We start from the raw sequence: 23354 nt of genomic DNA on the forward strand, positions 1-23354 counted from the left end.
CAGGGTATGTGTGTACATACACAATTAATGACATATACACACAGGAGCACCCAATCAATTATGCATGCATGCCTCTGGTGTGAGTAAGACCCACTTCTAACATACTGTCCACAAAAAGTGAATCAACTAAGAAATAAGTAAATAAATGTCTTTATGTTTAAAAATATGCATGTTTAATAAAACTACAAAAAAGGCATATCATCCCATGTACATTTGTTTGCTGAGTAACTACATAATCTTATCTCTGTATTTCCTCCATTTTACTGGCCCCTTCTTGTGTCATTGTAAGGACTTTAGGGCAGGGACTCTGTGCTATTTATCTTTACCGTGAGGTGTTTAGCACACTTTTGGGAGCTGTAAAATAAAATTTAAAAACCCCACAATCATAATAAGCAAGAGTCCCTAATATCATCCTTGGAATCTACTTGAACAGGATTTTTAGTTTAGTTTAGTATTTTAAAATCAATTTATCAGTTTGGAGCACATTTGCCTTTATTTAGCCATCTCTCCTCCCTTACCTTTCTCAAGACAGTCACTGTTATTCCACCTCTTTTCTGAACAAGGTCAAGTAGCTTCCTCCAAATCTGCCCCAAACCATGTCTCAGGTGACATCAGGTGGGATTGAGGGCATTCATGCCGTCCTCGCTTCCTCCAGACCCCCAAGACAAGTGTATCACCTGCATGATTAAACTAGTCTCCAATGACCTAAGGCACCTCCGATTGTCTAATATAACAGAAATATATACATCTGCACACATGGCTATCAGATGTATTTCAGTACAGCATCTCATGTTTATGTAACATCTACACAGCAGGGCACATTTGGTTTGTCCTTCTCTGCATGCTGCACAAAGTTACAACAGCAATGCTGGTGATGCTCTCTGAACAAGGTACCCTGTCCATGTGAAAACATGACTTGCCTCCTTCAGTTTCAATTCTTTCTCTCATTGGTGGTCTCAATTAGCCTCTTAAATCCCAGTTAAAACACAAAGGCCTTGTCTACAACAGGGAAAAGGCGATCTAAGCTACGCAATTTGAGTTACATGAATAGTGTAACTCAAGTAGACGTAGCTCAGATCTACTTACCACGGGGTTCACACTACACTCTCCCGTCGACTCCCCTTACTCTTCTCGATCCAGTGGAGTACCGGAGTTGATGGGAGAGCAATCTGCGGTCTTCACTAGACTTGCTAAATCGACTGACAATGCATCTATCACCGCACATTGATCCCCCCAGTGACTATAGACAAGCCCAAAGTTGTTTAATCTCTTCCCCACTTCAGGTCCACACTAACTCGACAAGTACTATCTACCAAAAATATCTCCAGTGAATCGAGATTGGCTGTTCAGCCAGCACTTTATGCAACTCAATCTTTATTGTGCTAGATTTAGATTTTGCACCTCACGGCAGCAAATGTTGTCTTTTACGATTGTACGGTGCTGTGAACATGGTAAATAATAAAAAAAGGCTAAAGTCTAGCCATAGAAAATGTCACAGTTGTATATCCCCTGGAAAGATAACACGTAAAATGTTGCAGTGTGCGATGATGAATCTACATAAGGAGCCTGACCCTGCACTCTTACTCAGCCATGTATCTCATCACCTTTACCGAGAGCAGGATTTCTTGAATAAGAATGGGGCCCAAAATTAGCACTAAATATTATGCTGTTATTTGGAAGCTTTAAATAATACCTATAGTTACGATGGCAAGCCAGTGTATTTTTATTTAAGTTTAACTGAGTTTTCATACTCATTCAAATTCTGTGGGGGATGCATGAGTTAATCTATCAGTATATTTATCTATGGAAGAAAACCCACAGAAAACCCCAAAGGACCCCATCTAAAACAGATTTGTGATATTAGGAATGGCAAAGAGGTGCATTCTTGCTGAGTATCCTTAAGTTTTCTATTTCTAAATAACAGTCTAAGGTAAATTTTTCTGCACCATTAAACTATCACAAGTAAACATTGGTAACAGAAAAATAATGTTCAAAATAGTGCATGATTAATGAATGTAGAGTATAAAGAGGATATCATTTCACCCCTCAATACTACTTTACAGCACAGTCCCTTTGTAGGCTCCAGAAACTTTGCAAGTCACTATGCCAATGAACCACAAATAAAAACATCACATATTTTATAAGCTGTTTTAAACAAATTGTAATGTTAATTTCATGTGCATAATCGTCATTACTGCAACACATGTATTAGTACCGTAATTTAGGCAATTAGGGCACAGCTACAAATCTGTCAGGTTCCACCATGAGACATATAAAGTATGAAATTATACTGAAAACATGAAAAGAGTGAGGCAGAAGGAGAAATGGAGGAGGAGAAGATTAAATTTTAAAAAGTCTTGTCATTATCAGCTTCCAATTGGAATCAAAAATCCGTGGCTAACAAATACTATGACACAAGCACAAACTATTCTTGGATTCATTAATGAGCAGCCTGATGGAAGTACAGAGACTAACATTCAGATCTAAGACATGCAGTTTAATATAGCACTTTAACATCTTTTTTGACGTGACGAATATTCCCTCTTTTTCTTCATTCCTTCCCCTTTCACTCAGCCGTTGTGCAGAAGACTTCAGCACATTGCAAATGAAATAAAAGAACAATGTGTAACGTCACAGAGATCAAGGAGGGTAAACATAGCCATCCATCCTTGCTACCCATCTCTCCCCCCACCGCACTCCCACTCCATCCAACCAAAGCCACCGCATACATATGTGCATATTATGGGCTGTATGTAAAAAAAGAGAAATATGTTAATTTACTTAGCTCGGCAAGGCACATTTGGTGAGTGTATTACCTGGATTAGCTAAAATAACAGAGGGGGAAAGCTGGGGTAAGCAGGCTGAAGCCCTGTGTGTGGCCAAGGCAGCGAGAGAGAGAGAGAGAGAGAGAGAGAGAATGAACCCAACAACACAACAGTGGAACAGGCAGCTGGCCTGAGATGCTAATTCAGCGCTTTAACAAATCAATGCCACTTGAAAAGTACAATGCGAGCCCTCACTGGGTAGATGTCAGGGGACTGAGAAAATGCATTCTCAAGTATTTCACATTAAAAGGGAATAATGTGTTAATTTATAACTCTTCACCCTATACACTTGGATTATCCATCTGTGTCAGTAATTTGACTTCTTAAATTTATCAAAAAATGCGCAAAGGGAGGCATCTTCAGCTTAAGCATTGGGAAATGGAGCTTCAGAAAAAGCCTGTCCTGTTTGGGGGTTGTTTTGAGGGAGGGCGGGGGCCTGGGTTTTTGTGGGGTTTTTTGGACCCTTTGGTCAGGCTGTAGGAGCAGCAAGGAAGGTCTTGTCTTGGCTGTGGCTGATTGCATTAGGTACCATCTGTCAAAAGTGACACCACAGAGGAGGAAAAACTTGCATCAGCAACCAGAGATGCCATCATCAGAATTTACTTTAAGGAATTTTAGTGAAGTCCCTCAGCACACCTAGCAGAAGGGAAGCTGCTGAGGTCTACACTGTAATTAAAATGCCATTTTCAATGCCGGATGAGTTCTACGGACGCTGCTTTTCAAAACAGAAGGGGGGGGACAGGAGGGGGTAGGGAAGGAAGAGCTTATTTTGTTTCTAAGATAGTGTGGTATGTAAGGAGAGTTTATAGTATAGAATACTTCTCACATGCACAAGATGAAGTAAAATAAGGAACAGTAACTGACACAAACACCAGTCCTATTCATGGTCAGATTCTTGGAATTGTTTCTTAACATGAAACTAATTGGCTTTAATTATACAGACAGCACTACTGATATTTTTTGTCTTAATAAACAAAACTGAAATCTGATTAGAAAACACTAATCCAGCCCTAAATTACTTTTTCCTAGAAAACATGTTTGGTTTAAAATTTAAGAGGTCTTTCCCATCCTCTCATCTAACCATTTCTGTACTCACGAAGGACATCAGAGTGACAGCACTAGAGAATGAGGTCCTCTGCTTGCCCATAGAACATGGACAGTGCCTGCAGAAACTTCTCCACGTTGCATTGCCTACGTGCCTCAATCCTGATGCAGAGGAGCATCATCTCTACCGGTGTTCGGGAAATATTTTAAACTGGAAACAGGATTTTTTAAGTCACATTTACTACTGTGCCACTATGTCTGCTGACCAACTTCAGCGTGCACTGTTCATGGGTTATGGTGTTTGTTTTTACAACCAACAGGGAAATCTACTGACATAAATTGGATGCTATGGTTTTAAATGAAATTAAAGGGGCGTTGACAACTTTTTAAACTTTTGCAGATTTGCCAGCTCCATTTTACTATGTTGGTACCACACAGTAATGCCTACTTCATTGTGGGATATTTATTTATTGCAAATTATACAATTGCACCAGAAACAGACACTCTCTTATTTTCAGAACATTCATATGTAAATAATATGCTGATGAATGGAAATGAGATGCTACAGATGTAAGTATCCATGTCTAGTAAAAGTAAATGCTACCTCACTTAGATAAACTGAAGTCTCTCTTCTACACGGTGGACAGATACAACATAAAATGAAAGAAGGCAGACTTTCTATGGGCTTCTAATCACTAAGAAATTAAGCTGGAGAAATACACAGGATAGAATATAAACCGTTTTCAGTTGAGTGTTCTATATTTCCCTGCTGTTGCTCCTCTTCTCTCCCCAATGCAAAAAAGAAAGCTCCTGCCCTTTACCATTTCTATTTCTGTAGACACTCAAAATGGGCCACATCCAGAAACGCTGAGCACCTCCATTTCCCATTGGTTTATTTCTTTCAAAACAGATAACACAGGGATATTTCCTATTCCCAGGAGTATAACAACTGCCCCCGACCCTCACATGCAACATTATTAAGTATGGAACATGAATAGGGATGCTTAAAACACTAAAGAATCCTCAAGTGTGTGTGTGGGGGAGGAGGCTGTTTTGTTTTGTTTATTAATTATAACCCAGAAAAGTACCACATTTATGCACTGATTGCAGGAGATCCCTGTCCTAGTCTCTTGCATGAATTTCTATTTCTGTCTGGACTATCCAGGCTTCTCCCTAATGTAAGCTATATATTCTTATCATTATAGTACAGTTAATCCCTCTCCCTTACCCCCCTCCCGGATTTACCTAAGGGGTTAAAAGACTAGAGTACATTTGTGACTTGTCAGTGACATATAATACCCAGGTCCTTCATGCAATCAACTTTTACTTGACATGTATTTGCTCATCACAGGACCCGCATTACTACTGGGAAAATGAAGAAAAACCTAAATTAACACTTGACATTCAATATGGTCAAGTCCTTAATTGGCTAGGCTTCCTGAGAAAGCAATTTTCTATTCCCCAAACTGTTCGTGTGTCATGTGTGGAGTGCAGCTCTTGGCCATCACTGCTGTCCCTCGCTCACTCTAATGAGAGCAGATGAATTAGTGCTACGTGACACGATTTTAGCAAGGCTCCCTCCTTCCTCCCTCCCCTTGTCCTTTTCCTGTACTAGTGACAGCTGTGTGGCAGAGGGGAAGAAAAAGACTAAGAAATGCAAGTGCAAATAGTTCTGTGAAGACTGAGCATTCGAAAAATAAATCAATTGTTTTCTTGATACTCCTGAAACGTGGTCTTTTAATTTTAAGGGGGCGTGGGGTTGCAACAGTACGCAGATCAAGAGAATTAACTGAGTTGCGCAGCTATGTGTCACATTGACTTCTAATATTTTCCTCCATTCCTGCATTAAATTGCACTGGCTAATTAAAATGGAATTTGCCTGCATTACTAAAAGTTAAGACATGTTTTGAGAGTGGATAAACCAGAAGAATTAACAATGTTTTGTTTTTATTTCAGACTGTTTTTTTAAAATATAGAATTCTTTTCAACATGTTTCTCTGTGTGAAAAGGAACATGTGCTACAGAATGACGTTACTGGATCATGTTTGGAAATAATGGATATTACAATGAGTTTTATTCTGGGTTGTTGTTTTTTTTAGTAGCTGGGAAACTCTTTTATCCGTGGAAATTTTGCTCTTATGTTCAAGTCTTATTATTTGCCCACTGATTAGATTTCTCTATGGAGGTCTATTCTTCCTTGAATGAGCACATATTGGTGAGAGAATATAATCTGTATTGCTACAAACAGGAAGGCAAATGAAAGTGATATAAATGGCTGGAGTATCAACTGATATCCAAGCCAATAAATTTAGAGCAGAGAATAGGAAAGCAGAATATTTTAAATTCTTAAATAGACAGACCATCCCCCAAACAAAATTTTAAAAACTCTACATATTTCATATTAAAAATTAATTTTACTGTTAAAAATGCACAAATTACTAGACAATAACTTGCAAATAGCTATGTTCTGCATTACTCTGTGGTTTTAACCAACTTTATCTGTGCAAGGGAGAAAGTAAATAATATGCTATACATTCTGAATATACAAGTTTAAAAAATATTCTGGTATTGCACAAGGAGTTTAAACAAGAATTATTAGGGCTACATTAACAGTGTATGTGAACCTGCTTCAGGAAGTGTTGCCTTTGTCTAAAACTAACACCAAATAGCCTGAACCATCTGCAACTCATGTCTATTTGTAACTGATCTTGCAAAGTTACGTGCAAGTAATTAAATGAACAAGTGCTAGCAGTTAGTCACAAGGCAACATAGCAAGAACATTTTACTTTTGTAAAATACATTAATAAAATAAATTTACCACAAATAGAAAAGCAATGGTTACTTGCTGTTTTTGTGGGCATATTTAAGTGTATACAGCTTTCTGTGGCTGCTGTTGTAAATATTTTAATAAAGCAATTTATAACAGCATATTTTAAAGGCTTGGGTTGTTTTTTTTTTCTGGGCCCATTTTAAACATCCTTTAGATATTTAAGTATCTTTAAGTTACACAACAGGAACAGGGGATAGAACTTTGAGATGAGAAGCATTTGGAATGCTCGTGTTTCCTATTAGTTGAAAGCTGCTCACAGAAGTGAAATTAAAAAAAACCCCTCTAACAGCAATAAAAAAAGTAAAATTCAAGTCATTTTCCCCTGGTTATGTCTTCTGAAACAAAGCTGCACAGAATGGACAAGCAATCATCGATCATACTTGTACCAACAGATTGCTAAGCATTGGAACACTTTTGTAACATACTTTAAAAGACCCAGAATTAGTAGTGCTTGTTTTGAAACACTGTTTTTAGGTGTGTGTGTGGGGGGGTGTTTTTTAAAAAATCTTTACATACTCAGAAAGTAACTTAATTTAAATGTATCCAGTTAACAGCTACAGTAGCAGAATCATCACTGGGAAACAAAGGGCATTGTGATCTAACTAATAGCCTTGTGGTGACCTTTGAGATGCTGACTGGTCTGTCAAGCTCCATCTGTGATATTCACTGCATAGTTAAAGGAAGGGTTATTAACTGTCATAGGGCTTGGAGACTGAAGGGTCACTTGATCCTCAAACACAACATGGCTTTAATTCACTAAACTTGAGAGGCTCGGTCCTGTGAAATGCTAAGTGCTATTGGTGGAGGGCACGCAGTGCCTTGCAGGATAAGGCCCTAGGATCATACCAAATGCAAGCAGCACAACAATATCACATTTCTTGGTTTAATATTTTCATTACACAAAAGAAATGGGCATCATGTTATGTGTGCTCTTTACCCTTACCTGCCCACCTCTGCTGTTTATTTTGGAGGCAATCAATAGGGTAAAAATATGGGAAGATATGGGATTGTTGACAAGTTGCACTTTACACACACTTAAAAGGAAATCTCAACATTTTCCAAATTAGTTCTGGCCGGTATAGGATTAACGCATGCAGCATCTGCCTGACCACTGACTCAACAACTTCAGATTTTAAACACACAACCCTTGTTCCACTACTGGATCTAACAGGGAATGAGAAGTAGAGGTGACAGTAATAATGGGTCAGAAGAACTACTCACTGCTAAACTGCTGCTTTACCAACTGCTTACAGTAAAACAGTCCATTAAGAGTTGCCCTTGGATTAAAGACAAGTACGTAATTTCAAAATGACATGTTTTAACTTGGTATTTTGCTAAGGATGGGCACTCTTACAAGCTCATAAAAAAATGAAGTGGTTTGGTGGAACACTAAGGATTAATGTATATGCCCAATGCCACTGTCCCTCCTTTGCAAAAAATGTCAGCCCGGAAATATCTGACTCAACAGGTTTATTTAGAATAGAAAGTGAGATTTTTACATGCATTGCTTTGATGCAATGAGAGCAGCTGCATTGAGTTCTCTCAGTGGTTTGCAAAACCCAAATAAAATGCTCGCTCTGTGTTTTAAAAGGTACTGTGCAAATGTGTGCCACCCACCCAGTCTGGAATAGCTTACATTTCACCATTTTCAGAAAAGATAAACATAGCCGAGAAGGAAATGATAATGTAAAAACAGCTTGGCATGTGAAATGAGGAAAAAGCACTGTAGACTATCTGGCGAGGCAAAGCACACAAATGTTATTTTGTGAAAATTAATAGCATCTAAAATGGTGTTCCCCTCCCTGCTCTCTCCCCCAACCCCTTGCCCAAATTAAAGATATTTTATCTAATTCCTAGTTGAGAGGTTTCTAAAAGTGGTAAGTCACAGCTGTGTTGACATTGAACTTCTTGTACATGGCATACCAACGTCATACTGACACACTTTACAGATGCTTCGTTACAAGCAGCACCAGTCACTTGATTTGAAAATACCTGAGTTAACTGTAAAACTGTTAATCTCTGGTCTTTTCTCCAGTTAACCTCTCCTTTATAGTTTTGGAAATAAACCAACACCTTGTTATGTTTAGACTACAGATATCTGCATTCTGATTGGAATTTGACACTGACCAGTGGTTCAACTAAATGATACCCCAGATATCACCTAGGAGCACCTAGGACCCAGTTTACCCATCATTTTAACAAGATTTTTTTCCTTTTGTTCCCACAGAAATCAATACCACAATGACCTTCAATTTAAAATACAAAGTAATTAATTACCTGTTCTGTTGAAAAATGTTCATATCTGATTTGCCTGGAGAATTTCAATTATGAGCAGACTAGTTCTTTACATGCCCCCTTTAACACAATAGACAACACCAGAAACCTAATTCTGCACAACCTAAATGGTTTGTTTGTTTTTTAATAAAGAGAGATAAATATTTACTCTGCAAACTTACTACTGGAAACCTCTCTCTCACATGACACATCTCTTCTTCATTCAATGAAACCACAATCCTCTACATGAACAACTGTGATATCACAATTGTTATGGAAATAATGGCATTCCCACATTATATATACAGCAACTTAATCATCTAAAAGCGAACTTTTCAGTTTCAAACATGACATTTTAAGTCTGCATTAGAATTAAAAGCATTAACCTGCAAAAGCCAAGAAGAAGAAAACTTAGGACTTTAAGAGCCAAATTAATTATCATGATATCATTTGAGGTATGTAATTATTATCCCCATTTTACAGGTGAAAAATGGAGGCAATGAGATTAAATGACTTGTGTATGGCCATCCAGCAAGCCAGTGACTGTCTCACGTTTGGGTTTCTGTGTTTTGTTCAAACATTCAATAACATCCCTAAACATCTAAAGCTTTAAGAATACCGTGACTAGAATGGAGCTAACCAGCAGCCACACTTACCCAACCAAGACAGGCAGGGATCATGTTTCTGAGAGCTGTATTAGAGCCAACTAACTAAAGAAGGTATATATAGCATAATTCAGCTACCAGGGTTAAAGCCCTACAAAAAAAAAAAAGTCTGTATTAAACATGGTTGCAGCTACCATTGTGTGCACAGGGTCTTAAATACATTCCCTGAACTACTTACACTGATGCAGATGTTAGTGAGATCATCAATGGTGGCACCCTCAATTCAGGTCTAAACAGAAACCCTTACACGAAACATCCTTATTTCAGGTCTAAACAGGAAAGGGATAAAAGAACTTTTTCTTTCTTTAATAATCATCCATTTATTTGGGGCCCTGTGAAATAAATCAATGAGAGTTTTGCAACCAATTTCAGTGAAACCAGCAGAGTCCCCCTTTTTGTAAAGACTATCATTGATTATATGAATGTCTTGAATTCTTAAACCTTTAAAAAAAAAAAAAAAGCATGTCAAACTATGATGAGGAGAAACTCTTTCCAACAGATACTTGTAATGATTACTACTACTAATACCAAAGAAAATGTATAACAGTTAATTTTATTTACTCATTTTTATGATGTAAATATCCAAAAGTTCAGAATGAACTCTGAATGAAAGAAATACCAGTTTGGGGATTACACGATTAAATTGAAGATAAATAGTTCATGAATGGACTAGTTGGATTTTCTGTAGATTTGTACAGAATCTACGTTAGGCTGGTTAATAAGATACATTATTCATGTACTTGATTCATTAAAAAATTATTTATGAGGATGCAGTATTATTTTAATGTGGAATCTCTGCATAGAGGATGGGGGAGTATTGTGAGCCTAATTGAAAGGAGAAAAAAGGGTTTACAGGATGGATAAAGAGCATGTGGATGAGATTTAGTCAGGTAACAGTTGTGTGATAAAAATCAAATATGGGACATAATGGGATAGAAGGAAACATATTTTTTGTGCAGGGAAGGATGAATCATATGTTCACAGCTGGAAGTTTTGTGGATCCTTATTTAGCGAAGCAGCTGCAGCCACTGTTTCGCTACATTCCCACATCAACAACAAAATGGTGCCACAGAAGAGAAAACACGTATCAGGCTCCAGCTGCTATCTGCACCCACCTCTCCTCTCCTACTTCCCTAATGAAACATTTACTCGGTTTTCTTTTCACAGTTGGTGGATGTACAGAAATGTATATGTTAGAGATTGCATAGACTCAAAATGCCACATCTCTGAACACGCCTGAACTTTGGAAGAGGTAGGGGGCAGTAGAGGAGAACAATTAGGAATAGATCCTGATTTTGCAATTCCATACTATTTCCATCATTTCATTTATTTAAATAATTTAAACACACACACACGTGCGCGCACACACACACACAAAAAGAGTACAATTTAAAAATGTCTTTGAACATTATTAAAACTGATAGCAATCAAAGGAGTAAAGTGTTTATTGCCATATTCAGATTTCTTTTAAATGGCTTCCAAATTTGCAAGTACAATATTGCACCCATAATGAATTGCAGATAAATTTATATATCTGACTTTTGTATTTTCAGGCATTGGAACAGAGCAAAAAGAGGATATGGAAAAGTATGTTTTTCATGTCGAAGGAAGTTTCACGTAAAAGATGCAGAAATGTTGCCTGTAGCTTTTATTTTTCGGGCCTCATTGTTCAAATTTATTTTAGCAGACCAGCAGTTAGACAAAATATTTACTTCCACTGGATTTGAAAATATGTTTCATTACTCAAGTACATAGAGACTAATATATAAATGTACATATATATGTGCTTATATATGAATCAAGTTTTCTTCCAAAGTGAAAAAAATTGGGGAGTGTTCATCAGTCAAATAAATTAAAAAAAAAAAAAAAAGCCCAGCAGACATTACAAAAATCAAATTATGATACCAAGTTTCTCTTGCTCTTTAACATAACTAAAATTTTTAAAAACTTGGATTTTATGCAATTATGCAAATATTCCATTATTCAAAAATAAACATTAATACCTCAAAAGAAAAAGGAAAAAAAGACATTGCTATAGTTCTTTTTCCTTTCATTGCATACTTCTGCTATGCCTTTACTAGGTACGAGTATCTGCCAGAAGGTACCAGCAGGCATCGTGTCTGAATAAGAATAGTAGAACTGGGCCCTTAGACCAATTCTCCTCCCGCAATACTTCCTTTGATTGGAACGGGAGCATGGTTAGGGACTTTGGCCAAATCCTCTGGTGTATAAAATGGTGCAGTTCTACTTTGGAGCTGCACCATTTTACCCACCTGAGGATTTGGAACACCATGTTTTTGTCTCATATTAGTGAAATGAATGTTTGACTATTCTCTCCCCTAAGAGAGGAGAGAGCTTAGTAAAAAGATATTTCTTTAACTAGACTGTCAGGTAGTTTGATGGAGTAGGAAGTTCACAAACCACTTTTTACCGTCTTTATTTACAATGCTCTTGTCATACTCTAAGTCTGACCTTTTACTTGTCTCCTTCGGTGATTAAGCTAAGGAGGAACTAATGGGACTAGCTCCTTTAAAAGAAAGACATTTCTGCTGAAAAACAAAAGTCGCAGTTTCATTTGAATTTTAATTCCTCAAATTCCTGTAAAAACAATGACATGATACCTCTGTAACAAAAAGTTTGGAGGATTTAATTTTGCTTGCAGTGTAAATTCACACTCTTTGTCTAAGAGATCTTACATTTGTTAACATTTCTAAGCTGCTGCTGTTTTATCTTACATCTGCCAAGTGCTATTTCTATATCACAGCTCTTTTTGCTGAACTTTATTTTAAAAACCTAAAGAAGAGTATACAGAAATGTTATTGGGGAGGAAGGGGAAGGTTTATTTGCAAGAGAATGAATCTGTGTTGCCAGTTCTCTTTTTACTTTGCTGTTTACTCCTGTGATGAAAATGGACACCTTGCAAAGGAGCCTATGATGTATTATGAAATTCTGCAAAATGGTTAGTTCTATTCTACACAGATTCTTTTACCTGGAAGTGTGTTAAAAATTATTTTACGTGTCTTGGGCATTGGTGGAGATGGGGGGGAACAGGAGTAGAGAGATCATTGAAATAGGAATGTCCACATGGCATGAGACAGAAAGTCAACTATACAATCACAGAAATTTCTTAATACAAAGACAGTATTTATTGTGCAGCTAAACAACTCTTCACTTATATATTTTCTGGGTTTCTTCTTATTAAAAAATTATATACATGAAATAAAATCAAATACTGTAGCGATGGGCACCATTTACGGCAAACAGACAGATGATGCCATGTTATATTTCAGTAAGAAATACAACAACCTAGAAATCTATGAAAATTATGACTTTTGCATGAAGTAATATGGAGTTCCTGATATCCACAGACTAACACTTTATCATAATGAAAATAATCTCATCAATCTGCTCAGTCTCTCCTTTTCTGGGCTGAACACCAGGGTTAAAACTGATCGTCTGATGGACAAGGAGGAGTCTATTAAAAAGAACCAGACAACTCACTATGATGAGAGCATTATTCTTACAACATGCCTACCTACATGAAGCCAGAGGTTTTGACACCCTGAGTCTGTGACTGAAACTGGCTCTCTCCCTGATGTTGATGCTCCACCGCCTGATTTTCGGGAGGGAGGTTTTGCTATAATACAACTAAATACAAAATGCAGCCAATGTGCTATAAAGAATGTTTTTAGTTATCTACCCTTCTCAGATTAAGGTGTAGTTTGTGGCACATTATAAAGCCCCTATGTGTAAAGGTACTTCTTTATGGAGTTTTGCACAAGGGCACATCAAAGTTCTATGATTAACTATCTTTTCTTCTGTTCTGTTTAGAGAACATTGTACCCTGATAGACATGTAGTCAAAGAGTAAAGTGTTTTATAAATCAGATATTTAGAATCAACTATAATCTGCTTAGGCACCAAGGTTAGCCTTACATTCAAGACATATAGTGATTAAGCAAAGGGGCTTTAAGACTTGGAGTTTTACAGAAAACTAAATAAAGCACAGTTTATTCCTGCAAAAAGAACAGAATATTAGAATCCTCACAATCTAAAGCAGCACAAATGAACAAGTTCTCATACAGCTAGTGTTCTTTTCTTGGTTTATAAAACAATAAACCTGAGAGTTAAGCTATTTCTTTTCCTTACCTGATTCCCCCAAGCCCCTCCCCAACATGATTTCTAATTTAAAAGAAAAACTAATATTAGATAAAGCAACACATAATTTGACAGCCTACCAGTTAAATTCTGACAGGGTCAATAAAATGAGAGCTTGCAGGAATCTCAGATGAGGAACACTTTCATGAATGCCCCCATTGTGTAAACTCTCTGTATATCCTGCCTGCAAATGACAGTCATATGCCACCAGCTGCAGGAGGCATTCCAACAATGTCAACTGCTGTAGGGCATTTAATGCAGGGTAGAATGGTGGGTACATCTTTTTATTTATGCCTTATTAGGAAAACAACAGCCACTTCAACTAATTTTAAGTATTATGCTTTTAAAAGTCTATGATATTTATTTGGAAATCCAAGAAAATATATAATTAAAGTCTTGCTAATGGAGCCTCTCATTTTAATAGTAGTTTTATTATATAAAGCCAGCTGGAAGTAATTATTTCTTTCCATGTATAGTCTTCATTAATTTGTGATCCCCCTCTCCCCCTCCCCACCCCATCCCCAACACACACCAACATCTACTTCAGATGTTCTTATCAAATGTCTTGAATAAATTCTCTGGAGAACAAACAGCCACTTAAGCCTATCTCAATTACGTTGAAAGACCCACACCTCCTATTCAAAATATAGCAGGTACCATTTCTGAGGATACCTTTTCCACATGCCTTCCACTTTCCCAACTATTTTAAAGGTGTCTGTCTTATAAACTGATCTTTTAGAGAGATTTATTACAACTCAAAACAACTGTCACTCAGTACATGTACTATCAATTAAGAATCCAGTCTGCACACGTGATGTCAGGTTTACATTTTAAATTATTTTTGAACAAACTCACTGATGCCCAAGTTATTTGCTGCCTACAAGGTTATGGCAAACAAATCTCTTTTTAATCAACCTTTTCATTACATTTTACCTTCTTCCTTGTTTTTAATGTTTTCACAAATGAAAATGAATGCTCATGTTTTTGATAGGCTGGGTTTTTTTTTTAATTTTAAATAGTAATAATAGCAACACCTTGCTAAAGCTAGATTCTTCCTTATACAAAGTAGAGATCAAATTGAGCTGCCTTTCAGCACCCTCCTATGATAAGCCATGGCATCTGATCACACATTTTTATCATGCCTTCACTCACAGGCACACTTACATAGCAAAACACTGGACTCTTTGCATGTCATCACCTAAATACCTCTAGAAATGACATTTCCCCTCCCTCACCTCTTTCCCCAAAGTAATTTAGCACCAAGGTTGATGTATTATTTCTATTACTTCTAAACAGCAGATTTGTATTAATTTTACATCAGAGAGCAACAGATATTAGGAAAAGAGAGGAAAAGGATGGTGAGAGAAATAAATTAGTTGTCTCTCATAAAGGGACATTTTACCATCTTCCTTATACAGAGGCAACAAGATCTCAAAAGCTGTCCCTCAGAAAACAGCAATAAAACAGCAGCCGAGTCCATAAGGCCTTACGCTTTGTGAACGCATGGGGTATTGGATATGCTGAAGGGAAATCAATCCTTGTGTAAAAATGTGACGTTCATATCTATGAGTTTTTAATGCAGAAGCAACAAAGAACTCCGAACTTTTAAAAAGTCAAAACTGGATATCATCTGGAAGACTTAATAGAGATACCAGCTTTTTGGGTGGGGGTCACTATTAGAGCTATGCAAAACGTGGTGATTTCAGTCGGCAGGAGTTCCTGCTAGCTTTCCCCCTCCAATTTTATGTTATCACCTTTCATGATATTGCTCATTCCAAAGTTTCATTTTGAGGGTTTCTGGTTCAAATTCAAAATTTCAAAAGGAAACTGAGTGGACCCAACCAAGTTTTGCCTGGTTTCTGGTGTATATCATGTAATACTAATCTCCCTTATATACAAAATCATAGATAGGCCCAGGTTCCCTCAAAAACTCAGACCTGACTAGGTTCTTTAACCGTGAACCTAGAAGAATCTTAGGATTGTAACAAAACAGAGAGCTAGGAGATACTCACCTGGTTTCAGATTTCATTGAGAAAAGCATTGACATATACCTTTCTAAGGTTTTTGTTTGTTTGGTATCTATATTTGAACAGCAGACAAGATTAAAAGACACAAACGCTAGAAACAAAGAGATGTTTTTCTTTTTCTACATGTGAAGGGCCCTAATTTGTGAGCCATCCACAGATTAACTTCAGGCAAGTTCAACACACAGAAGGTTTACAGGATTGGACCCCTAGTCACAACTCCCACTCAGAGGACTAAACTGCTGGCACTGGTGATTCTATTATTAAACTATACCCTGCCCGGGATGCATGATGGGGACTTAAGCAGACATCAATGGTAAGTACAGGTTTGAATGGGGGTGGCCTTTTAGATAGTGTTTTACTCTTATTAGTGTTCAGAGATTGGATTTATCATCCATACGTCATTCTCATTTAAATTATACGAAGTCGGAAGTGTTCCATTCCAGAGGTGGTGTGCTCTTTAGGAAATATGCTAGAAAGTTAAGAGAGGAAATATACATATTCAGAATCGATTAATTCACTCTGTTCTCTGAAACTTTGAGAGAAAGTTGTCGGTCTGTTGTTAAAACAGAATTTAAATTAATAAATAACTTTCTCGGCAGATTGTCTTAGGTTAAACTGAGCTGATCAAAATTATTGTGGGGAGGAGGAGGAGGATCATAGCTTTTTTCCCCCCAATATCAGACACAGTGGTCATCATTAAAATCCCGAGACATTTACCACACCACTCAAATTCTACTATAAGGGGCACATCATCAAGGGGTAGATAGACACATCACAGCATTTGCCTTTACTGAGGTACTTGTGGCATTCACCATATTTAAATAAGAAACACCTCAAATGCCACACGCAATTTACCTTTGGGTGATGATGGTAAATTTCACTTTTAATGACAGGCACTATGTGCATTTCCTCACTTCCCATCTTGCTTTCCCTAAACTAGCATTATTCATTTGACAATAAAACCTTACTGTCCTCTGCATTCTTTTATGAACACAGAATCTTGTCAACAATCATAGCATTTTCCCTTCACAACTCCAGGGCCCTAGAAGTTGCAGGTGACATCCTTTTCTCCCTTTCCACGAGTATATGGAGAGACAACCGCAGTAGAGGATGGGGAGGCCGCAGCTTTTCAACAGAATGAGAATGGCATCAACAGTATGTTGCTGGCAACAAAGCAACAACATGAATCAAGCAGTTCCTAGATGCCCCACCCACTGATGGAGACTGCCTCTCTGTGGCAGAATGTTATGTGACATCTGCTACCACTTGCACCATTTCCTTTACTGTCAAAAAAGTGAAATCATATAGAAAACAGTCTTCATATATGTCAACAGGGGAAAAGAGGCAATCAGATATCGCAATGGTGAGCGCAGTATATGAACCTACATTGAATAGAAATAATGCAGCAGATGCCTGCCCACAGACTGGGGCATGACTATTATTTTAGATGTTATTTGGGAAGAATGCCGTGCAGCTGAGGATCCCATCCTGCTGCTTAGAAAAACTGTAAACAAAAGCAGAATAAAGCTCCTTATTTAATAAAGCTTCTTTTAAAAAACCAACCATTAATGTATTAGGGTTTTGAAAAAATAAAAAAGCTTTCAACATATATTTTGGAATGACAGCTTTCTGAATTGTAGCATAACATGGCTATAGTGATTCTCTTTCTAAGGGGAAAGATCAAGGGAAAACAACAGTGGAATTCTCCCTCTCTCCACCTGTCTGTTTCATCCTTCTTTTTCTTGAGGCCATGTGATTTACCACCTCTTGGCTATAGTTGGAGCCCCAAGTTTGGATTTTTTTCTAAACTATGAAGAGCCATTAGACTACAAGAAAAATCCTTCTACAAAAGCAACAAGCACTAGTGTGTGAGAAAACAACTGCAAAAAGAAAGTGACACATAGCATACATGCTGAGTATTTCTAGTAAGAGAGTAAAACTCTCTAAAGCTTTTGTTTCTGATTGTAGTTTATGACGGCAGTTCTCTATCAGTGTACAGAGTGTTCCTTTGCAATCAGCACACTGTGTCACAATGACCTGGCAAACGTGAATGCTTTCACTATCACTACAGTCCTTGCAATCTTGTCTCAGCTGTGACCCATTCACTTTTGCCCCAACTTCTTGGAGATGCTTTACTCAGCATCTAATTAGTTAGGGAAGAATTTTCCTTGGCTCTTAACACTGACACAGGAGTAGGAGACTCTGCTGCTGTAATATCCCAAATTTGTCCTGTCACTATATTAATCAAAACTCCATAAATCTATGCATGAATAAATAACTGCTAAAATACACACAGTATAAATTTGAAAACATTAAATACAAATATGTAATGCACAATACATACAGAATATAGGCTTCCAAATATGTATTATGTAGGTTTTGTATAGTTGTGCGTATACAAAAATTCTACAAGGTTAAACAAATATATGATGAATGGTATTCCAAGATAATCAATATAATCAAATAAAACATCTAAAACACACACATTTGCAAAAAATATATCTAGAAAAATATACCACAGATATTCAACTACAGGTAAGTTAGCCTGCAAATAATAAAAACAAGAATAGAAAGAGCTCACTACTGTTGTTGTTTTAAACTGTGTACCATTCATGTATCTGTTTACCTACCTATATGCATGCATATGATGGTGTATGCTACACACAAGTTCAGCTTATATCACACACCGTATCTTCTAGTGTTTCTATTCTTGAGAAAAAAAAACTCCCGAGGTCATCATCATTTATTTGTTAATATAATATGAAATGCTAGAATGATGACCTATAATTTATTGTTAAAAAAATTACAAAATTAAAACATATATCTGAAAAAGGTAATGTAACTTGAGAGACCTTTTAACCCAACAGACTAAAACTATACGCAATTCATATCAGCACAGAGATACTTATCCATACACAGAAGAAACTATTGTGGTAAACTTGTCTTTAAAATTATTTTTAAAAAAATACACCAAATAACTATTGTGAGCAATAGTTTTTGTCACTTATAGCCAGCGTAGTATAGTTAACAGCCAATTGTGCTAGCAAGCGTTGATCTCCTCAAAAAGTGTTAATAGTAAATCTATGTATGCAATTTATAGTGTGTTAATATCAAGTTAGTAATCTCTGCATATATACGTGGATTAAAAAAAATCCCTTGAGGGTTACAGTAAAATAAATAGTCAAGCATTTTATATGTGATAACATTGCATACATCCCTTTTAACCAGCAAATCAGAAGTATTCAAATAGCAGATTACCTTCAATACATATGTAGTCAGTCATAGCCACATTTCTCTTTTTAAATACCAATTCAATAAAACAGTTTGTGTGTCTATGTCTACATTAATTTGAGAAACTGTCAGATTGCAGAGCACTAGAACAACTCACAATAGTCACTGCATATTGGAGACAATTTCACTATAATATGAATGTGTATTTCAATAATAAGTATTATTTAGCACTTTCATTGGAATAAGCAAGATTTTATGTGAGGAAAAAAAATGGACTCTACTATATCATCTCTTGGTTTAATAGATGCTTCTATATTAATAAAAGTCATTGATTTTATGTTCAGTTTTCTTGGTCTGCTCCTCACCTATCTAGAAGTGATTTCTCTGGTGATAACTAACACATCATGCTAATGAGAGAATCTAATGTACAATAGAAAAATGTCACTACTAATAATATTTGCATGAAGTTAAACAAAGCAACTGTAAGAGAATGTCAGACAGTTGCTCCTTAATAAGATACAGTTACACAATGAAATTATGTTGTTAATTTTGTTACATCATTGAATGAATCCTAAATTACTATATAACGATGCACAGACCCATTTATAACAATAATATACTCCTTTTCACTCTTGTGGGGAAAAAAACTTCAGGAAAAGGTTTCTTCTTTTTATGTGAAACAGGTTAAACATTCTTCCTTTTTAATACAAAGGTAAATGTCTGGCATTTTGTGTCACTGTGGGTTACAGCCATTGCTCTTATGGTCTCATTTCAGAAATGACTTAAAAGTATTTTAGAACATTACAGCCCCTAAGGTAACTGGATGAAGAAAAATGACATTTCTTATTCTGACAAATGCACAAAACATTTGTGAAAGCAGAAAATCCTGCTTTTTTTTTTTTTTTCATCAATCAAAACCAGGCCTCCTTTTCTGTTGTTAACAAGCTCTTGCCAGACTAAAATGGGCAGTGTGTGCCCTGGACTCAACCAGATGAGCAGGGAAGGGAAACCAAGGGTTTCTGGCCATTCTCGACCTGTCACTGATCAAAGTGACCCAAAGAATAACTTTCAAAAAGTTAAGATTTATGCCCTTTGAGGTTATCAGCTATTCTTCTGTACACAGAACGGGATAATCCTTTTAAAAGAACCATACTTTTATATTGAAAAAAAGATGCATAGACAGAACAAGTCAGTCATATGGCCATGTTTTAAACTTCTAGTAGGTAATTTAGAAGTTGTGTTTCCCAATCTCTCCCACCCCCAACAAAATCTAAATTTGCTCTGGAATGCGATGTCTGATTTTCCTGTGCCAGAGCAGATTGTCACACAAACAGAATCAAACGCGTTCATCAAAGAAGGAATGCAAACACAAGAACTCCTATACGTACTGATACCTAAATCTGGATGATCAAACCTAAACACACTGACATTTTCACAATACACTTCCGCGTAGTGTCCTACTACAAGGTTTTGCTATAGCTGTTGAGAAAAAAGTTCTGTAGCATGCAAATATGTAGCTTTCCCAGGAATATTGCAGGTGTCTTTCTAAAAATTGCTTTTGTTGTCCTGCTCTAGTCTTTGTACCAGAACCTGCTAGAGACCGATTTACAAAGGTGGGAGTTTGGGGGGCGGGGGAGAGAAGAGGTTAAAAAAATGTGCAGAAAGCACAGTATTTTATTCAGAACATATAATACCACCTCTTCTGTTACTATATATATCTGCAAAACTTTCACTAAACATTTCATTCAAACCTACGGTAAACTTTCTCTTGCGAGTGAAGTGCATCTGATAACGAAATATAATTTGTACTGTGAACAAAAATTTATCTCAAAGCCTAGGCATGAAAGGTGAAACACCTCTATTTTCAGAAGATGGATGCTAAAAATTAAGTCATCTTATAATGGATGAAAAACAGATAAATGTGATACTCAAGATTTAATGTTAAGAGAGAAAAGAAGATCGACACTGTCACACGTTTGCGCTCACAGTCTGCACAAGCTGATCTAACAAATTTAACGAATCAGAAAGATGATAAAATGTTATCCTTTAAGAGAGGGATTAATGCATTACTAATAACTCACCCCCTCTTAAAAGCTTGGTGAAAAATGTGTGTGAACTGAATGTATTTTAGTTCATGATAACAAACAAAAACATCTTATAACAAAATTATGAACACAATGCTTGAACACACAAGTGAAGTATAGACTTTTTAAAATAAATCTGTTCAACATTACCACCTTTACAATGCTACTGTGTGTATTCCAGTGGAAGGATTCACATTGATGCAGCATCTGCCATGCATTTAGTCATATGCTACATATCTTCCCCCCTCCACTCCATGAACAATATAAACAGGACCATACATATGTCCAGCAATGCACAGAAGGCATTTAACATTCTCAAGCATTAGCATAATTAATATTTTTTCAAAAATGTAATAGCCTTGTTTATGTGCCAGTTTTTCCTTGTCTATCAACTAGTTGTCTCAAATTCTTTGCATCTTCTATACTGTGATGTCCTTCATTTACTTTTGTTTTCTTCTGTTGTTAGTGTTGAATATTTTCTAGCACTCCTGAGACTATGTAGATCTAAATCTGTTTGGAATAGGTCTAATATGAAACATGCAATCTAACACTATCTATGTGGTGCAATAGCTATTTATCAATTGATCGTTATCTGGATCTGGTTATGTTAACTCTTTCGTAGCTGAAGGGGAAAGAACCTATCCTACAACCCCAAATGTCTAACCTCACTATTGAACAAAAAATGCAACACAAGTTATATAACTGCTTTACATTCTATTGCTGAATATCAATAAAAACCAATGTGTGATACATCAAGTATATATGCATATACCTCATATAACCTGTGCAGCAGCAGTCATATACTTCGTGGCACACAGTACATATGAAATGTGCATCTCCACTAGGAGATGAACTTTTTACTTTCAAGAATGGGACATCAGACACAAAGAGTTGCTTATTCATCTTATGTTGATTACATTTCTATACCAGCTTACTGTATCAGCAGTAATCAGGGTCCCTCTACAGGATATATCAAAATATACCTTACTCAGATACATTCATCCTGCCTAAGCTACGTTGCTAAAACTCTCCCCTAGACAACTGCTATAGATTACTATTTCCACTGTCAGGTTTTGTGTTTATCAAAAATGTTCTTTTATAACTAATATTCATGATTATTTTCTTACTATAAGCTATAAAAAAAAACTGATGACACTACCTTCTCCCTTTTTGTACAATACAATGCTTTTTAGGTAAATAGGAGTTCATTCATCTCATTTCCTGCATTATAAATGTCTAACTAAAAAGCACACATCATTTAATAACTCCTCTTTTGGACAAGGAAGTACTTCAGTTACTATTACTCAATGTGGGACCATAACTGGAAACTACTTTTTAAAAAGTCAAATCATCTCTGGAAAGGGAGGCACCCTGTTAAAAAGCTTCAGTTTGAACTTCCCTCCCCTGCTTGAGCAGAATCCAAGATGAAAGTTTCTCTTTTTTTCCTTTTTTCACCCAGAAGAGCCAAGTAATTGTGCAAGAGGAGCTACAGCACGCAGGGCGCGTATCACCAAGTGCATGGTACAGAGACGCTGGCTCCTGTGATTAATTATCAGTTATTACTGGCCTTGCAGTAACATTTTAGCTTTCCCGTCAGAACCAGCATACCAAGCTGCCTTAAACGCGGCCCCCGGTGAAGGAGCAACTCTGGGGAGGACGCCAAGGCACAGCTCCGCAGAAACAGTGTGTGTGTGTGTGTGTGTGAGAGAGTGAGAGAGAGACCCGACAACTGAAACTGTCTCCTCTAACGACCCTCAGCGCTGTGCTGGCAGCAATTCCAGCACAACTGCTCTCCACTCCTTAGGTCTGAATAAAGCTGTTTTCTGCCACATGAAGTCAATTAAGCTGCTCTAAGGGGCCCCCTAAATTTAGTATCAGTTTGATTTTGGGGCTTACGTACTCTAGAAGAATGAAAGGACTTTTGCTGGGACAGCAGATACTTTTATTTATGGGGGGGGAGTGGGGGGAATGAAACAAAACCAAGGCAAACAAAGAAAGAAACCAGTCTTACCATAAGCAAAGCTCTGTTTGGAAACTTTAAAACAAATGCCTTGCTTTTACTTCAAGCTTTATTTTTAAAATCTTTTTAAAAAGGAGACCTTAGGGAAACAATGAAGTAACCATGCACATTCCAATGACATAGTTATGACAGTTCAGAGGCTAACTATGTAGTGATACATTTAAAAAAAAATGTGGAAAGAAAGGAAAAAGAAAAGA

At 36.8% G+C, this 23354-nt stretch overlaps 1 protein-coding gene across 4 annotated transcripts in view; it reads right to left on the minus strand.

Moving 5' to 3' along the window:
• BNC2 (basonuclin zinc finger protein 2) overlaps positions 1 to 23354 on the minus strand; it is a 473281-nt gene that overhangs the window by 254853 nt on the left and 195074 nt on the right. The window lies entirely within an intron of this gene.

This window comes from Natator depressus, chromosome 5 (genome assembly GCF_965152275.1).
Source record: "Natator depressus isolate rNatDep1 chromosome 5, rNatDep2.hap1, whole genome shotgun sequence".
Taxonomy (NCBI): domain Eukaryota; kingdom Metazoa; phylum Chordata; order Testudines; family Cheloniidae; genus Natator; species Natator depressus.